The sequence below is a fragment of the Labeo rohita genome, chromosome 2 (genome assembly GCF_022985175.1).
Source record: "Labeo rohita strain BAU-BD-2019 chromosome 2, IGBB_LRoh.1.0, whole genome shotgun sequence".
NCBI lineage: Eukaryota > Metazoa > Chordata > Actinopteri > Cypriniformes > Cyprinidae > Labeo > Labeo rohita.
Genome location: NC_066870.1, coordinates 15991174 through 16012077, shown reverse-complemented (window position 1 = coordinate 16012077; position 20904 = coordinate 15991174). Strand labels below are relative to the sequence as shown.

The following is a 20904-nucleotide window of genomic DNA, read 5'->3' as shown; positions in this document are numbered from 1 at the left end:
CTTTTTTTTTCTTATCTAATATTTTGTGAAGGCACTTCCTTCCTTTCCTCTGAGGAGAAAACGCCCCTGATATATAAACCTACGTGGCAGGTTCTGGATGTTGTTTTAGACTAATTAACTATTAGGTCAATGCTGATGTTTTTGTATTGGTTTCCATGGCGATGGAAGGGTTGCCCTGAAAAATATCCATGAATGAACTCTGTAATAGATTATACAGTTGTGCTGAATATTCAGACCAGTAACCCTGAACAGCTTCCAGACATGTGTTTTCTTTAAACATGACAAAGTATGCCAAATATGTTTTTTATGTAATAGAGAGATTGAGGAAAACCCTTTCAATCCATCCTGAGAAAAAATTGCCAGCTTCTTGTTTCATTACATTTGATTGTTTTCCTGAGAAGGTTTACTCGTAATCACAGCTCCCTCTGGTCATACAAGTACTTCAGAAGATGTCGGTGCCAGCTGGACATTAACCAATACAGCAATTTGATTGCACAATGCAGAGGGAACTACAGTGTCCTCACCTTACCAGGACAAGTTATCAGTTTCACATTTATTTACATCTTTTTGCTTTGCTTTCGAACAAAAACACTGTCAATTAGAAAGATCTTTAGTTCACGGTGTTTACAAGTGGATGCAGGAACTGTAAAAGCTTTTCCTTTACAATTGATAGCGTTATTTGCCGTGGGCAAGGGCCGTGTGCCATCCTCTTGCCATGCCTAAACAAGGCTTCACTCACAGATATGGGAATATGGGATGTTTTTTCCCACTTTCAGTGACCGTGCAGCGATAAACAATCCAACATCCCACTCCAACCTTTGATAATTAAGGACTGTCACGCATGCTTGACCACATGGAGTGCTCTCTGTTTTGCTCTCTTTGTTCTGGATGTTGATGTGTAATCAGCCACATCAGAGAACGCTATGGCCCAACTACAGGGGGTATGAGCCATATGTCCTCTGCCAGTCTCTTCAGGTTCCTCTGTGAGTCAAAAACTGGACCGCACATTTCCCTCCACGGCTTTGTTGTATTGTATAATTTTGAACACTCATCACTGCTCTCCAGGAGATAGTCACAAATGAGCTGAGCAACATCCCTGTTGAAGACTGCTTGATCATAATTCGTAGAAAAACTGCTGCTATTCATTTATTTATATTCAGGGTCATGTTGATGTGCAGTTTATTCCAAAAAGCTGTGGAATAAGGACGACACATGTCAAAATCAAAAGTGCAGCTCCATGATACTTACTGGCAGATGCAGAGCATCTATTTACAATTACAGTTTTATGGAAAAGTTTGGGAACCCTTTGCAGAATCTGTGAAAATGTGAAACATTTTAACAAAATAAGAAAGATCATACAAAATGTGTGTTATTTTTTATTTAGTACTGTCCTGAGTAAGATATTTTACAAAAAAGATGTTTACATATAGTCCACAAGACAAAATAAAGCTGAAACTATTTAAATAACCCCCTGCAAAAGTTTGGGAACCCTTGGTTCTTAATACTGTGTGTACTGTATGGATGATCTATGACTATTTTTTTTGTTTTGTGATGGTTGTTCAAGAGTCCCTTGTTTGTTCTGAACAGTTAAACTGAAAACTGTTCTTCAGAAAAATCCTCCAGGTCCTACAGATTCTTCGGTCAGCATCTTTTGCATATTTGAACCCTTTCCAGCAGTGACTGTATTATTTTGAGATCCATCTTTTCACACTGAGGACAACTGAGGCACTCAAACACAACTTTTAAAAAAAGGTTAAAACATTCAGGGATGCTTTAGAAGGAAACACGATGCATTAAGAGCTGGGGGGTGAAAACTTTTTGAATTTGAAGATCAAGGTAAACTGTACTTAATTTGTCTTCGAGAGACATGCAAGTATCCTCTGTTGATTCTGAAGGACAGTACTAAATGGGAAAAAAATATATTTCAACAGAATAAGAAGAAATTTTGACATCTTTATCCCTTTCAAAAGTTTTCACCCCCCCGGCTCTAAATGCATCATGTTTTCTGCATGAGCATCAGTGAAGGTTTGAACCTTTTTTAACAGTTGTGTTTGAGTCCCTCAATTGTCCTCAGTGTGAAAAGATGGATCTCAAAATCATTCAGTCACTGCTGGAAAGGGTTCAAATATGCAAAAGATGCTGGTAAACTTAAGAATCGGTAGGACCTGGAGGATTTTTCTGAAGAACAGTGCTCAGTTTAACTGTTCAGAACAAACAAGGGATTCATGAACAACTATCACAAAACAAAAAAACATCCAGATCATCTTAGATCATCCAGGTAACCACACACTGTAAGAACCAAGGGTTTTTTTTTGTTTGTTTGTTTGTTTTTTTTTGTTTTGTAGACTATATGTAAACATCTTTTATGTAAAATATCTTACTTAGGTCAGTACTACATAAAAAATAACATGAATTTTGTATTATCTCCCTTATTTTGTTAGAAATTATTCACATTTTCACAGATTCTGCAAGGGGTTCCCAAACCCTATTAGGTGGAGGTTGAATTTAATTCAGTTGATTGAATTAAACATTGACCAAAGAATTGCACACAATGAAGCCAAAATGTGCATTAAAGGGATAGTTCTCCCAAAAATGAAAATTACCCCATGATTTACTTACCCTCAAGTCATCCTAGGTGTATTTGGCTTTCTTCTTTCGAATACAGTCAGAGCTGTATTAAAAATGCTCTGGTTCTTCCAGGGTTTATAATGGCAGTAAATGGGTGGTAATATTCAATAGTCCCATAGAAGTCAAATAAATTGTGTCCATCCATCACAAAAAGTACTTCACATGGCTCTGGGTGATTAAAAGGTCTTCTGAAGCAAAGCAAAGTGTTTGTGTTACAAAATGTCCATAATTAAAACTCTATAAACTGTAACCTCTATAGCTTCCACTAATTGTCGTACACATGTTCATGAGAGAGTGGTGTTCCAGTGGAGGACGTAGGACATAGGTGTAGCGTAAGCTCCGGTGAGAAGTGATGAACTCTGAAACGCAGTGGAGAGAGCAAAACGAGACATCGGCCATGAATGAGAAGTACAAAATGAGGATTTGTAAAGAGAAATGTCAGATGATTTTGATATAAGCCAAGAGGAGACTTGTTAACAGAAACTAGAGATTATGGTTTTTAAAGTTTTAAAGGGGACACTGAATGCAAGATTCAAACACAACCACCCTATAATGATAAAAATCCACTCCTTCTTTTTAATCCCCACAGATCATAAGCACTTTCTCACATCAAGCTATTCACAGATTCTGGACAAAATTATGTAGATTTGCACATGAACGGACACTGGCATTTTACACTACATTAAGGTTGTCTCGTAGAGGGTTTATAATTAGTCATTTACAAAGGTATTTTAAATCATTTTTGAGCAGTTATAGAGAATGGAGACTTTACCGCAAGAACAGAAGGGAGGGGCGGGGTGAGCAGTAGCTCATTATCATTTAAAGGGCCATGCACCGATATGGGTTGCTGTGAACAGAGCTGTTTTTAGCAAGGTAAAAAGGGTGTTGTTTTACATTACCATTAAAACATTAATGATGTTTTTCTAATGTACCCTTTAAGTATGGATATTTTTCTTGCAAAAATGCATTGATTCACTTCAGGAGGCCTTATTTTTCACCCCCCTAGAGCTGTAAGAACTTTTTATGATGAATGGATGCAGTTTATTGGACTTCTATTGGACTATTGAATATTACCACTCATTCACTGCCATTATAAAGCTTGAAAGAGCTAGGACATTTTTTAATGTAACTCTGACTGTATTCATCTGAAAGAAGAAAATCATTTACACCTAGGATGGCTTTGAGGATGAGTAAATCGTAGTGTAATTTTAATTTTTAACCATCCCTTTAACAACTCTCGGTTCGACTTTTGACATTCGTCTCATCCTTTAAAGTCTGCGCCCTTCCATAAATATATATGCATTCAAAAGTTAATGTCACACAAACTATACCCACCCCCATTCACATTCAGCTCATCGGGAGCTCATTGAGTTGAGTTGCACATTGCACAAGGAATATCATATTTAAAATGACTCAACAATTCATTTGATATAATGGCAGCATTTGCAGAGAGTGTGTGTGGTGAACAAAACTTGAGCAGTATTCTTAACTTGAGCTAATTTAAATGCCTCTGATTGGCCATTGTGTTCATGTGCTCATCTATGATTGGCTATGATGCTCAACACTGCAAAAGCATTTTGGAAATACAAACCTTTAGCACATTGGCAGTAGATCTAAATAGAACACATATGAAGTGCTCAACCAGCTAAAAGCAATCTTGGTCAAAAATGAGATAATGATACTGAGTGGATGCTCCTGACACATAGTATACATCCATCAAATACTTTTACTTCAAATTTGCTAAATTCCAACCTCAGCCCAATCAGAAGTACGAGTACTTACATAGAAACCTATACAAAGTAGACAGAAAGAAATGCTAATTTTACAGAAATACGTCAGATGGATTTAGAGGCTTTTGCATCTGAACTCTTAATATAGTCACTGGTTGATGTGGACCAATGTAAACTCTCCGTGTTCTGACTGGGTAATGATCCACTTGACTTGATCTGATTGCATGTTAATGGCAAGTACAGGACCTTTTTCAAACCCCTATGGAATGATTTGCTCAGAACTCATCACTCACGACCACAGGTGTGACGATCGTAACAGGTGCACATGATGCTCAGGCTCTGTCAGAATCCTCATTATGTACGATATCACAGTCATGCCAGGAGAATGTTTGCCTGGAGATGACTGTAGGAGACATACTCACACTGACAGTAAGTTTGACAAAATGAGTTGTTCCCAGGTGCCAGTGGGTTTGGGTTTGCGGTCAGTGACACGGCTGCAGAGCCTGGCGGGGTGTGACTGTAAATCTGTGGTTGTGTGCCCAGGTGTAATACTCTAATGCTCTATGGAAGCAGATTGTGTGTTGTGGTTGGATGGAGGGTGTCTGAGTCAGCTGTGTGGTTTTATTTGAGTTCCCCCTCAGCAAAAACCAAACCATTTTATTCCCTTCAGACATTCTCCATCCTGTACTTACTGGCACATATGCTTGTCTCACAAATGCACAGAAGGAAACGGGTAAATGTATCCGCCTTTGATCCTCCAAACCTGTTCTCCATCGAGGTCTCTGGCACCACATGGTTTCTTGATCACAACTTCATTTTGCCAACATGTGCAGTGTGGTTTTTCATTTTTATGTTTTATTCAAATGCCATTTTTTAGTGTTTCATTCAAATGTAGTGTATTACAACAGAAAAGGGCTAAATAGGGAGTTAGTGTAAAAATGACATTATGCAAAGTCAACAACTATGCCTTTAAGAAATGAGCGGGGATGCTCTGAATAAACAACCTTAACCTTTTAACATTTTCTCTCAACTAATATAGATCATATTTTGGTAGATTAAAAGTGAGAAAATAAACCTGTGAGTCAGACCAAGCTTTGATTTGCTCATTTTCTGACTCATTCACTCTTACTGTTATTAAGCAGAGACCATCTTGTTATTTGAGTCTATTGAACTTCATCACGTTAATGGTAAAACAGAAGCAAAAAGCATCCTCACAACATTACACACTGTAAATTTCAAATGCTACAGTAAACCTGTTAATAGGTTAACTGAATCATATACAGTGAACAAATGTAAATAGTTTAACATCACATTATATGTAAATTTACTGTAAAATACTTTATTTATGGGTTTTGGAGATAAAAACTCTTAATTATATCATTTACGCTGAAAAACAGTGAAAGAAAATTCCACTGTATTTTTATGGCTTAATATAATGTAATTATGTCTCTTACTGAAATATGTAGTAGAAAACCGATGAAAGATTTACGTTATTTAACAAATCCATGTCATTTTATACATATTATAACTATGGGGGATGCCATTATTTCGATGAGGTCAAATGGTTGCTCTCGGTAAGCTACTGGTGCTACCTGTGGCTATTTTTAGCGCAACTCAGAACATAAAATCCAATGCGATGACCACAGTATACTAAAAGATCTTACAGATGACGATGGATATAAGTGTAGGCTTAAACTAAATGCCACACTATCGATTTTTTTCACCCCAAAATAATAATAATAATAGCCACCGATATCAAGTGAAATTGAAGCTGAGATCCTCTTTCAGTGGCTGCGACACCATGACAAGAGTCGGCATGTTTACATCCTGCTAGGATGGCATCTAACATTTCTTGTCTCTGCCATTTCTAAGCTCTTTTAAGTAGCTGTGGTCGACTAAAAGCCTCAAAGGCATCAGGGCTAAAGTGGAGAGAACAAAGATGCTAGTATTTAGGAAGTTTTATTCATCCACACGCATCTTCCCATTCTCTTTTCCTTTTCTTATCACTAAGAAAGCAGTGAAGACTTGCATCGCTTCTCTTGTTGCCCTTCGACTGAAAATTACAGCCAAAAGCTGCACAATGTGGCATTGTATCAGTATTTTATTTTCCGAGTTGTGTTGCCATAAAAATAGCAACAGGTAGTGCCAGTAGCTCACTGAGTGCGACATTTCACATTTCAACATTTCAGTCTCCCATCACTCATTTGTATTTCACCGCATTTGTAACCATAGCAACATTTTGGCATCTTGTGGGAGTGAATAAGAATTTAGCCATTTGCTATCTGCCATTTTTCAGCTAAAGACTCTTTTTGTCCATCGATTTTAATTAAACCACCGCTGATAGACTGTGCTGTGCTATGTTTAGTTTATACTTGGGAGGCTGCTTTAGACGAAAAATTTCGAAAAAAAAATGACCGATCGTTTTGCTAGATAAGAACCTTTTTTTCTCAGCTGGGATCGTTTAGAGCCCTTTGCATTTAAACTACATTTTGGAAGTTCAAAATCAGGGCACCATTTTAGTCCATTATATGGAGAAAAATGCTGAAATGTTTCCTCAAAAAAACATAATTTCTTTACAACTGAAGAAAGAAAGACATGAAAATCTTGGATGACAAGGGGGTGAGTACATTATCTGTAAATCTTTGTTTTGGAAGTGAACTTCTCCTTGTCTAGTTCTGCATTGTGCATGCGTAGTCTTTGTAATCGGGGTCAAGACAGTTAGGGTAGGTCAAAAAACTCCCATCTCATTTACTTTCTCAACTTCAAAATTGTCCAAATAAGGTCAAACGCCCTTTACAAAAAAATGTAAAACAGCAATGTAGGATGATTTTGAAGTTGATGGAGAAAATGAGATGAGTTTTTTGACATACCCTAACTGTCTTGACCCGGATTACATAGACTACGCATGCACAATGCAGAACTAGACAAGACGAGCATTTGAGGTTAAAAAGTATATAAATTGTAAATTTCTTTAATAACTAGATAAGCTAGATAAGACCCTACGTCTGGGATCGTTTAGAGCCCTTTGAAGCAGCATTTAAACTGCTTTTTGGAAGTTCAAATTTGGGGAACGATTGAAGTCCACTACATGGAGAGAAATCCTGAAATGCTTTCCTCAAAAAACATAATTTCCTTACGACTGAAGAAAGAAAGACATGAACATCTTCGATGACAAGGAGGTGAGTAAATTATCTGAACATTTTTGTTCTGGAAGTGAACTTCTTCTTTAAATATATCACTGACAACTAGTTGTTTAGTTTAGTTTCATACACGCTGCATAGAATTTTTGTAAATGCGGTTGTCACTACCTGTATTTTAGTGAATTATGTGTGTACATAACGCGATTAAGGAGTAAAAAGTGAACTGACAACCAAATTTATTTACAGTGTGTACATGGCCATCATGTCCACAAGTAAATGTCTAGGTAATTTACAAAATTATGCTTCATCCACAGATGGCGATAGATAGCCCGTAAGTCTGGTTACAGGTCCAATTAAAGGGTTAAGGGAACACACACTTGTCCCATCTTTATTCTTTTTCAGATGCGTTCCACACCAGGTTACTTTTCATTAAAAACAAGTCATTTGAATTTTCACGAGCCTTATTGTTCCTCACATTAGAAAGCATATCAAGCTATCAACACACAAATGCACTTGAAAGTTAATAGTACTGTGTTTTGCATGCAGTGCTGTGAGAATGACTCAGACTTGTAAGAGCATTACTATGGTTGGATTTTGCTGCCAATTAAAATGCCCATGTGTGTGAGCAGTGTGTGGGTTGGTGGGGCTGCGCTCTTTCACACAAGAGAAGCCTCAGGGGATCATTAATCTAAAGCTAATAAGAGACCTGGTAATTGGGCATGTGGTTCCGTGTGTGTGTGTGTGTTTTGGGAGCGGGTTTAATCATTATAGAAATACAGGCTTAATCACAAAAACGGACCTTGCGGACACCGGTAGGCAGCCTTCGGGGAGCATGTTGATTAATTAAAACGGTACCATTTGATGTGATCTATTTCTGTATATGTGTACCGATGACACGGGTCATTTTATTTTCACCATATGACCAATCTGCCCGGCGTGACGTGTGAAAACGGTGGTGTTCTCCATCAACACCTTCATTACTTAGCCTGCGTGATACGGCCGCCCACCCTGCATGCCTCTGTGAGTGACTCTGATTGGTGAGGAACAGGCCATGTGTGGGCAGAGAGGTGTCATTCTCATATTAGTGGCCCTCACACTGTGTGTACCTACACCCTGCCGTCCATTCCATGTCTCAGGGATGATGATAATGATGCTGACGGTGCCCACATAGTGTGGTCAAGGAATGTTTCATCCGTTACATCTAGCCACAGATAGAAGTGAGATGCGCACAGACGCGTTCGTGCACGCTCCGACGGGGACGTTGTGGACGCAAAACGGTATAAACACGCGTACGCAAGCACCCACGTATGCAGACATCCTCTAACGGAGCTGCCCACACATCTCACTGTGTCAATAAGTATTCATCTGTGGGAAAGAGATAAAGTGAGGTAAGAGGGGATTCCTTCTGCGTAGTCTCTTTCACAACTTTGCTCTCCGCACCGCTGTAAAAAAAGCAGGTGGTGGGAGGTGTTACTCTTCTCTGAGCTGTGACGTCACGGTGAACGTTCAGGATGACATCAAGAATGGAAATGACGTCAGATTTTTTTTAGCGTGAAGCAGCTGGTTTAGGTCTTCACTTCAGGAGGGTAATTTGTACAACATAAGCACTTATCACAAAAAACACTAGCCTAAAAAAAACCTCAAGCTGAAGACAAGTACACAATGATTAAATAGGAATAATTACTAAAACTACAGTAGAATAAATAAGAAATGCTCCATATACTGTATAAAGTAATCAAATGTATAAAACACTGCATGTTCTTCACTGTGTAAATTAAAGATATATTTCTTCTTCAAAGTCACAAAAATGATTTAGTCATGATCTGTGAGGGATTTTCTTTCTTTTGTTGTTTGATTAACGTGAATGACAAACAGCAGGAATAATAGACTGCTGTCATTTTAAGAGCTGCCTGGATCCAATATACTATTACACATGTTCTCTTTTGCTGCTGTGTTGGTTTCAACAGCTTAAAATCACTTGTTTTTAAACTAAAAAACACATGCAAACGATATGTTTTCGTGATCACGTAGCACAGCAACGTCATGCAAGCCTGTAGAGACACTAATCGAATATCTGGATTATTTCTACAGGTTAATCTTGTCTACATACAGTATATCGCCCACTACACCAGATATTTGCTAAACTGAAAGCATTTCAAAAGATGAAAGTGTAAAAAAGTTATGGAAATTTATATTTACTGTAAACTATGGTAACCCGTTTCTGCCACTGAATAAAAAATAAGAAAGGTTATTGCGACTTTCGATCTTACAATTCTGATTTTTTTCTCAGTATTGCGTGATACAAACTCGCAATTTTGACTTTTTTCTCAAAATTGTGAGATATAAACTCGCAGTTCTGAAAGATAAAGTCGCAACTATGTAATATAAACAGCCAGATAAAAGGTCATAATTGTGAGATAAAAAGTTGCAATTGCAAGTTATAAAGTCAGAATTGCAAGATATAAACTCACAAAAACTCTAGAACTTTATAACTCATAAAATGACTTTATAACGCACAATTGCGAGTTATAAAGTCAAAATAGTGTGATATACAGTTGCAACTGTGAGTTATAAAGTCAGAATTGCGAGATATAAACTTATAAAGTCAGATATATAGGGTTATGAAGTCAAAAATATAAACTCGCAATTGCGAGTTTTAAAGTCAGAATCGCAATTCTGGAAAATAAAGTCGCAATTGCGAGACATAAAGTCAGAATTGTGTGATATAAAGTCACAATTGCGAGTTATAAAGTAAAAATTGTGAGATATAAACTTATAAGGTTAGATATCAAGAGTTATAAAGTCAGAAGTATAAACTCGCAATTGCGAGTTATAAAGTCAGAATCACAATTCTGAGAAATAAAGTCGCAATTGTGAGTTATGAAGTCAGAATTGCGAGATATGAACTTATAAAGTCAGATATAAATAGTTATAAAGCCTGAAGTATAAATTCGCAGTTGCAAGTTATGAAGTCAGAATCGCAATGAGTTTATATCACTATTCTAAAAACAAGACAGAATTGAAAAAAAATCTGAATTGTGAGATAAAACGTTGCAATAACCTTTTCACATCACACAAATCATCACTTTGCACTGGTTGCCAGTAGCCGTTCACATCACATCCCAAAGAGGTACAAATTCACTTTCATAGACCTTTACTTTGACTGTTTGTTGCTGTTGTAATAAACTTCCTAACTCTGCCCATTTTTAAGAAATGGCTGAAAATGCATTTTTTTCATGAACGCTTGACCAATTAAAGGGATAGTTCACCCAAAAATCAAAATGAGCCTATGATTTACTCACCCTCAATCCATTGTATGTGTATGAGACTTTCTTCTTTCAGACAAACACAATCAGAGTTATATCAATAAGCATCCTGGCTCTCCCAGACTTTAAACTGGCAGTGAATGGCTGTCATGAGTTTGAAGCTCAAAAAAGTGCATCCATCCATCATAAACATACTCAACATGGCTCCGGTGGGTTAATAAAGGCCTTCTGAAGCAAAGCATATTTAAAATAACGTTCAGTTCAAATGGCCATACCGAGTCAACTTAAAGGGTTCATCGGATGCCCATTTTCCACAAGTTGATATGATTCTTTTGGGTCTTAACGTAAATTCTATAATATACTTTGGTTAAAAATTCTCAATAGTAGTGTAAAACAACACCCTTTTTACCTTGTCAAAATCAACTCTGCAAAAATCATCATGGAGTGACGAGCCTGTTTACTTTACTAAACTTGCCAACTGGCACGTTATTAGGAAAGGTGATTGCAGAGATTTATAAAAAAAACCTTATACTCACTTCTGCTGTAAGTGAAGCTGGATCACGAATGATTTGCGTGAACACAGACGCATTTATGTAGATCGGGAGGCGCATTCCCTTCACAAACAAACGTAATCCACTGCATCTTCAGCAGCTCAGATGTTGGGAGTAAATGACGACCACTATGTTCATTATTACATCCAGCAACACAACACCTCAATCACTCAGTCAGAGATATTCTTGTCTAACTTACATCCATGCTCCGGCATTGAAACAATGGAGGTCGGACTGTTACAGGTGATCTGAGGTAAGACGCTCATGTCAATCAACTATCGTGGGAGCGGCCTCTGTCGGTGCGATGCCACACCGACAGGCATCTGAGAATGGCTCGATATGAAAAAGGAGATATTATTTTTAGAGATTAATTAAAAACCACTGCATGGATTTTTATTATTATAAAGTAGATGTGTACATACACTGCCAACACACAAAAAAGTGAAAAAAAACAAAAAGCGAACTTTGCATCCGGTGACCCCTTTAAGCATTTTTTTTTTACTTTAAAAAGATATATACTGTAATTTAATGAGTTTTGACCATAAAGTCGAATATCTCTGGAAGCCCTGCTGCCAGTCTTTTTACCGTTTTTTTACAGGACTTTTTTACAGTGTAGTCAGTCCAATATTTATTGACTGGTACACAAACAAACAACCAAAACTCTGGTGTACTTGCAGTACGGGATACAGACACCACAACTTACGTAAATCAATGAAGAACGGTTTTACTACGCGCTCATGTGTTCAGATTTCTTGGCTGTTTTAGCTCACACACAATGGGACGCAGCTGAGACTGACACTGTGGAACTCATTTAATGTCCACCTGTTTTCTATAAACTTTTCATTACCTCTGTACAAAACGTGTGTCTTACCAAAGCAGCGATGGCCACAGCTGACAAGGAGAGAGGCGAAGAGTCTTCACCGTAAAAGCGCATATTAATCCGCACTGCTCCCTCTGGAGTCTGGGAACCTGTTACAGAAAAGTGTGAGGTTACACACTCACAATGCTCACGCCATATTCACAACTGTATGACCTTGGGAAAAAAAAGAGCATGTACTGCAGCCGGAAGGGCGAACACAGCCGTTTGGAGAAAATGTGCAGGCCACATGGACTAAACAATGTAAATGTAAGTCATAAACAAGCTAATTTCCTCAGTGGTTCCAGAGCAGTAGGCTGTGTCAGCAACATGATAGGCTAACGTGCATCCCATGTGACAATCATTTCAGATGCTTTGATGGGATAACTAAACAAACTTTCACATGAGAATCGCAGTAATGCTCTAGGCTTTAGTGGTACAATGGAAGAGCGAAAAAAATCGAGCAGAATTAACAGAGAAAACTCCATGTTTAATGCAGTGTTTTTATTCCCCTTGATCTGCCGTGGCTCCCATCGCTCCTTTCCTATAGATGAGTCATAGAGGCATCAGAGGTAGCTTCTTCAATCAATAGGCTTTTTCATGTGGTGGGATGTTGACGTCCACCAGCCTCCTACCGATCTCTAGATCAAGGTGACCTCTGGGGCACAAACAGCTGCTCCCTGGTGTTTAGTTCGTCATAACGGTGACAAAAGAGTGCATCTGTGATGCTGGGTCTTTTTCATGCTAATGCAAGCATAGAAACTAAATTGATACTGCTAAAGGAATAGTTCACCCAAAAATAAACATTTGCTGAAAATGTACTCAACCTCAGGCCATTTAAGATGTAGATGAGTTTGTTTCTTCACTCAGATTCACAACAGATTTGGAGGAATTTAGCATTACATCACTTGCTCACCAGTGGATCCTCTAGAGTGAATGGGTGCCGTCAGAATGAGAGTCCAAACAGCTGATAAAAACATCAAGTCATTCACACCACTCCAATCCATCTGTCGTGTGAATATGAAGTGAAAACAACAAATCTATCATTAGACATTCTTAACTTCTTACAAGAGAACATGAATTTAAATATATATATATATATATGGTAGAACAGGACGCATTTAATATTAAACTATATTAATATAACTAAACCACTAGATGACAGAAAAACGTGGCGTAGCACTTTCCAAAACATCCACTTTTCAACATACACGTGCAAAATTGTCTGATCCTTGACGCGATCGCAGGCAGCAGCACAAAGTCAATTCTGTGCTTACTTGATCTAATATTTAATTTTTTTAAAAATGTTGTAAATTTAAGTAGCAAATGAGAATCGCTAAAATCATTCAGTATATCTTGAGACAAAGGTCTTCTAATGATTTTCAGTTTTGTTTAAGATATTTAAAACCACAGTTTTTAAATAATAAAAGAATATGTAAAATAACGGTATTAGGGGTAAAAAGCACCCCTGCTGTTGGGGCTAAAAGGCACAATAATTAATACGATAATTAATAGAAGGCTGACTTTTTCATTTGTTGACATGACATTGTTAGATTCAGATAGTAAATATCATATATTATGTTAGATGTCTGTCTCGGAAATAATCACCATGTTTAGAATGAAACCATCATATTTTAAAAACATGCTGTTAATCATATCATATAATAAACTGATTTACTACTCTAAATCTATATTCCATTATTTTCGGATCTTCTTCAATGCTTTCAGAATCTTTACATTTTAAAATGATTTTGTTTCTGTATTTTAAAATATATATTAATATATTAACATATTTTAATGGTAGTATATTTATTGAACAAAAAATTATTATTTTATTTATCAAAATAAGCAGAAAATAATAAACTTTGCTAAAGTGATTGTTCTGAACAAGTATTAACTTAGACATAATTTTTAAAAAAAGTATTTGTATCGATACTGTGTGTTTTTTACCCCATGCTGCTGAGGCCTCCCTTTCCATCTCATACATATATGAGATTTTTAAACAAAATAAATGACTTGTATGATTTATTTTAACACAAAATCTGTTGCTCCATAAACATTCAATACAAAGGTATGTATTTTTCTGCAATCATACACTTTGGGCACAGTGAAAAGCACATTTTTTTCTTAGGGGTGCCTTTGGCCCCGTTGTGCCCTATATATATATATAATAAACACTGCAATATTCTGAAATGTTAATTCTGATTTCATGCTGATTTAAACATGTTTTAGCACGCAGTAAGAAAGAACTTGTAAAGCATGCAGTGTCTTTCTTGTTGACTTTCTCATTGCTTGTACATCTATCACATGAAAATCTGCTAGATACTAATTCATTTTCACAGGCTTTTTCCAAGCAGCAGATGTGAAAACATTTCCATTTGATGGAGCTTCAGACATGTGGTTTCAGTCAAGTCTGAAGTATGCACGTCGTCCACTCTAGAAAAGTGCTCTTCACTGCTGTGGCGAGAAAAAAAAATCATTCCCAGCTCAAATCTTTCAACTGATCCCCTTGCAGTCAACAATTTATGTCTCTTATGATTTTATTATGATTGGCAATTTGTACCAAATGCAGTATTTATGTGCTGTACCGTTCCTTTTTCTTTCATATTATGTGGTCTTGTTGACATTACAGAGACAAAATCATTAAAACAGAGCATTATGCCTGACCTCTCATAAAGGTGAAATAGACTTATTCCTAATGCACTATAAAAAGTGATTTGTTAAGTTTGCTTAATTCAATTGTGCAAACTCGTTGCCTTAATTCAGTTAAGTAATCTTAACTTAATCTTAATTCCTTACTTATTTTGAGTCCTGTTTACTTAAGCCATTTTAGTTTTGTTAACTTAATTTAAACTGTGATCTAAGGAACACTATACCTAGTTAAAAAACACTACACTACAAAACAGCTCTCCATTCATTGCATTCAAAACATTTATTTTTCAAAATGCAGGAAACAAATGAAAATCAGCATTGCAATTTTTAATAGGTGTTCATTAACGATGCTGACCAATGCTTCATGAATCAGGAAAATAAAATTAAATGTTAAAAGCTGTACCTTTAAGAAATATATTCTGAGCAATACAGCAACACTCAATTATCAGTTAAAGGCAGTTCATTATTGAATTCAGTGATGTCGTTATCCAGCTCAGTTCAGTTCAGATAGTATCTGTGCAATCAAGTCGATGATATTGCTGGAAGTTAAGTGTCCCCAACTAAGCAAGCCAGAAGAGACAGTGGCAAGGAACCAAAACTCCATCAGTGACAGAAACGGAGAAAACAAACCCCCGAGAGAAACCAGGCTCAGTCTGGGGGCCAGTTCTCATCTGGCAACACAAACCAGCAGTTTAATTCCAGGCTGCAGCAAAGTCAGATTGTGCAGAGGACTCATCTGGTTCCCATGCAGTGACAATCTGATCTGGATACAGACTGGATCTGGGTGGCTACTTCAGTTCATGTGACAGATGTACAAGCAATGATAGCCAAAAATCAAGATTTTGTTTCTATTTTAATTCATCCCTCAACAACAGAGTTCCCACAGTCTTGAAAAACCTGGATAAATAAAGTCCTAATTTTAAATTACTAGGCTTAGAAAAGTAATCTAAATTTATAACACCATGGCATTTTTATACATAAAATGTTTTATAGTTATGACAAGCTTTTAAAAAAATTACCAGATGGAAATGGAATAAAAATATTTTTTAGAAATCCTCCTCATCATACATTTTTACAGAGTATGTTTCACATCATGGCTGTTACAACTGAATGAACAGTTCACCCAAAAATGAGAATTCTATCATTAATTACTCATCCTCATGTCGTTCCAAACCTGCAAGACCGTCCTTTATCTTCAGGATGCAAATTAAGATAATGAAATCCGAGAGCTTTCTGACCCTGCATAGACAGCAATGCAACTACCACATTCAAGGCCCAGAAAGGTAGTAAGGATATTGTTGAAATGGTCCATGTGACATCAGTGTTTCAACCTTAATTTTATGAAGCTACCAGAATACTTTTTGTGCACAATGACAACAAAAATAACAACTTTATTCAACAATTTCTTTTCTTCCCTGTCAGTCTTCGACACACATTCACCACGATGACACCTAAAATCAAGATGAACTACTGATGTCACATGGACTATTTCATTAATGTCCTTACTACCTTTCCAACACATTCTCACTCCCAACTTTAGCGTCATTTTTCAACGTGCAGAGTCCTTCATTGTTTTAAATAAGAAACCTTTGGCATCACCATGCAAACGTGAAAGATACAATTACGATCTCAGTCTACGCTACACAACGCATGTCACATGACCATTCATGCAGGTACAACCATAGATATATATATAGGTAGATTCCCTATTATTTAGATGCCATTAAACCATTAAATATGTCTTGATATGACGCATAAGGCAAACAACTGAAAAAATAGAGTACCCTGCACTTCGAAAAAGTGGTGCTAAAGGGGTACTCTGTGCATTAAAAAATCCTGACCAAGCGTCAATATGTGACTAGTTGGAAATGAACTGTGACATTCACTTTAGACACAGCTCTGCTCAATGGTCCTTGTAAAAAGAAGTTTCATGAGCCACAACACTATTTTGTAAAATTATAGACATTGCCATGGATGGATGAACATGACTCAAGTATGTCACTCTAAACAACTATAATGAAGTATAAAAAAAACAAAAAACAGCTGGAACTTTAGGTTCCATAAACTGAACTGTATTTGGGAAGGAGAGTGTGAATATATTGCCTTCTGATCTTTCAGGATATAATAGGAGCTGCTCTGTGGGACAAAACGTGCACTGCTTTTAAAACAGGGGTGAGAAGCTCTTAATGTGATCAGTGTAAGAACATCTGCTGAGGACAGAACTCACATGACACAGAATCGGTTACAGAATTAGCAACCGTTCACACTGCCACACGCATCTGCATCTTAATCATTCACAGACTGAGATTTGAATAGATTAAAAGATTTTAGATCTGTACGTTTTTTTATGTGACAGAGGGATACAATTTAGTTTATGCTGTGAGCAATGTAAACTGATATCATGAGCTTGGACCTATATTTGATCTCTTTAAACTAATCAACTGCAAATTGCTTTCATTTCTGTCATTTCCTTAGCATCCTGTGCCTTGCCAAAACCTTGCCCTTTTCCTTTGACTAGACGCATTGTGCTTTTTAATGTTAAACTGAATTTGTTTGCAGATTTACACGGAAACCTTAAAAGGCGTAGGTCAACAAAATGTGCTCACTGTTAGATGTAATTGAGTTTGTTTCTTCATCAGAACAAATTTGGAGAAATTTAGCATTGCATCACTTGCTCACCAATGGATCTTCTGCAGTGAATGGGTACCGTCAGAATGAGAGTCCAAACTCTCATAAAATGATAAAAACATCACAATAATCCATACCACTTTAATCCATCAACTAATGTCTGGGTGTTTGTAAAAAAACAAATCTATCATTTAAGCATTTTAATGTGAAACTATCACTTTTAGCCAAAACATCCACATTCCATAATAATGTTTCCTAGTTGATGGACTGGAGTTTTGAATGATGGATTGGCAAATTTTCACGTTTTGGTGAACTATTTCTTTAACTAGTCAAAAGCCAAAATAACTGCATAATGTTGAGGAGATTCCCCAAACTTCAATTCCTATTAAATGTCTTCTTATATTTTGTAGCGATAATGTGAAATGCAGTTTTGAGTGAGCAACACCTTATTCCCTGTAAAGTTAAAAAGCGAAAAGTCAGCGACTGAGAGAATCTGAGTGTACGTGAGAGGGGATTTCTACAGCTTTACAGCAGCCAAACTCAGATCCCTGGAAAACCGCTCAAATCCACAGGGAGAGTTAAGTGAAAAAGGTTTCAACAGCTGACAGAAACGGTTAAGCTCTTTTCCTCTGCCGCTGATCTCTGCAGAAACACTTCACGGTATCAGGTCTTTTCAATTTCAAGACAAAAGGTGAAATGTTAGAGGATGTGAGGTGTGAAAATACCTTTGAAACACAGTGAACAGCTGGCCATAATTCATCCCAGGGTATTCTCTCTCACTCAGGCTCTTTGTTTTGATTAGGCAATCATGAGAGTTAAATAATGAGGCGCATGCAAATTAAGGCTTTTACAATGCCAGAATGAATTGTGTGTCATTCATGGAAGAAGTGTGGTCGTCCTTACACAGATACAGCACCTCCTGGGGAAAAAACATACTAACTACAAAGCGGCTCCCACATACCGAGGCCAAAACCATAAATCTTTTCCCTCTGGCTCTCTTCCAGTTTTCCAGTTCATGGCTGCATTTTTAAAAGTAGCTTTCTCTAAAGTTGCATGTCTTCCAAAATGTGTATATTATCAATAGCATAAAATGCCATGGGAGAGCTAACACAGCGTACCTTATTTCCTGATGCTTTGTAAGACTCGCCCATTCAAATCTCATGGCCATGAATCCTTAAATTCTGTGAATGAAGCCTGCAAAGACAGACAATGAATTTGATGAATTATAATAACCCAACTAAATGGTAAAAATCACAAAATTTCATGAATTCATGACTAAATATATGGAATCTATAAAATAAAATAAATCAGCATATTAGAATGATTTCTGAAGGATCATGTGACACTGAAGACTGCATTCTATCACAGATATAAATTCAATTTTAAAGTATATTAAAATAGAAAACCACTATTTTAAATTGCAATTATATTTCACAATATTATTGTTTTTTTTTCCCTCTATTTTTAATCAAATAACCGCAGACTTGTTTAGAAAAGACTTCTTTAAAAAAAACATTAAAAATCTTACTGATCCCAAACTTTTATATGTACACTACCAGTACATTTTTTTCAGGATTCTTTGCTGAATAGAAAGATCAGCATTTATCTGAAATAAAAAGCTTTTGTAACAATATACACTATACCATTTAAAAGCTTGAATTCAGAATATATATATGGGGAAGAAATTATAGAAATTAATGCTTCGATTTAGTAAGGATGCTTTAAATTGATCAAAAATTATGATAAAGACATTTATAAAGTTACAAAAGATTTCTATTTCGGATAAATACTGTTCTTCTGAACTTTCTAATCATCAAAGAAATTTAAAAAAAAAATTCTACTCAGTTGTTTTCAACATAATATTAATAAATGTTTTTTGAGCAGCAAATCAGAATATTAGAATGATTTCTGAAGGATCATGTGGCTGGAGTAATGATGCTAAAATTCATCTTTGAAATCACAGGAATGAATTACATTTTAAAATATATTCAAATAGAAAACAGTTATTTTAAATAGTACAAATATTTCAAAATTTTACTATTTTTACTGTACTTTGGATCAAATAAATGCAGACTTGGTGAGACAAAATAAAAGACAAATTGAATTTATTTGGGTGAATACAACATAGTTTACAATATTACATACATTTAAACTCATTTAACAAGCATTTTAAACATAAAAATGTAACATTTAAAAGTACAATTTTAATTTTAGTGTATTAAACCCTTCTCTGTAATCGCTTTTTACCGAGATAGTGCTAATTCTCATGCCGGTGTGTCGCCGAAATCTGAGCCGGTGAAGGGCTGCTATTCGACGGGTTAACTGCGAACTACAGACTGCAGCATCGCGTTTCACGCGTAGCTGAAAAAAGCCATGATTGACTTCAAAACCTGCCCATAAACAAACAGTACTTACATTAGAGGACATATTTTAAGATTCAACTCAGTACAATAACGAATAAAAACCATTTATTTTATGCAAGGCAAATGGTGTTTCCATACTGCAAAACAACCGTTGCTGACGCAGCTGACTGAAAATAATACAATTTACAGCACAGTAAAGACTTTACACATTAAATAAAACATATACAAACCTTTATTTCACTCAAGAAGTGCAAATTGGTGGCACTGAGAACCGCTCTCTCCTGTAGAGGACTCAAAAAGACCACGCTCTGACTGTAATTCAGCAGCTGGGTTGTTTCGTCAGAGACAGGCTCAACTCAGCAGTTGGAAACAAAAAAATACCCCAGTGTTAAAAAATGACTAGTTAACTTAGTACACCCGGGTAAAAAATACAAAAAATAACCCAATATAATGACCCAACAAGTTGAACCCAGCATTTTTTAGAGTGTATGTATGTATATACAGGGAGGCTTCTTTGTTTCTTTATTCAAAAGATGCTTCTGAAGGAGAGCAGAGAACTGGGGCAGGCTAGAGGTTAACTGAGGACTCGAGTGATCCTGGAGAGATGCTGTACTAAGGACGGCTCCTACAGGCTGCTTTGACAGAAATGACAGACCATGCAGTGCAAATAATAGCTCCGGACAAAAAGGGCGAATGTTATTCTCCAATTGATAGAACGGGTTTCCAACAATCACTGCCAAATGAAAGGAGGTCGATGAGACAATATTTTTCCAGTAAAAACTCTATCCATCACATTGCAACAGCCTCGGCCCTGTTTGTTTCAGTACACACTTGATTGAGCAGTTGACGGTCCGTTCCTTCATTTATCCACAGCCAAACTCAGTGTAAAGAATAAGAATTAGTAAGTGGAGACATACTTAGCACTGGCCCATTAACGCCTCTGGCTTGTTGCCCATGTGAAGTAAATGGACAGGACAAATGTATGTCGAAAGAGGTTCAGACGGCAGTGAATAGGCAACAGGACTGTGCTTTTTTTTTTGAAGAAAAACCTTTCATCTCCAACAGGACATTGTGTCTTTTTTTAATAAGT

The 20904-nt window shown here is 36.7% G+C and overlaps 1 long non-coding RNA gene across 1 annotated transcript; it reads right to left on the bottom strand.

Annotated features, from left to right (window-relative positions):
* Positions 1-810: 810 nt before the first annotated feature.
* LOC127154915 (uncharacterized) lies at positions 811-12279 on the bottom strand. The gene is made up of 3 exons (XR_007825515.1): positions 12187-12279; positions 2620-2987; positions 811-1192 (listed from the first exon to the last, which is right to left on the bottom strand). It is a non-coding gene; the product is annotated as an uncharacterized LOC127154915 (long non-coding RNA).
* Positions 12280-20904: the final 8625 nt, after the last annotated feature.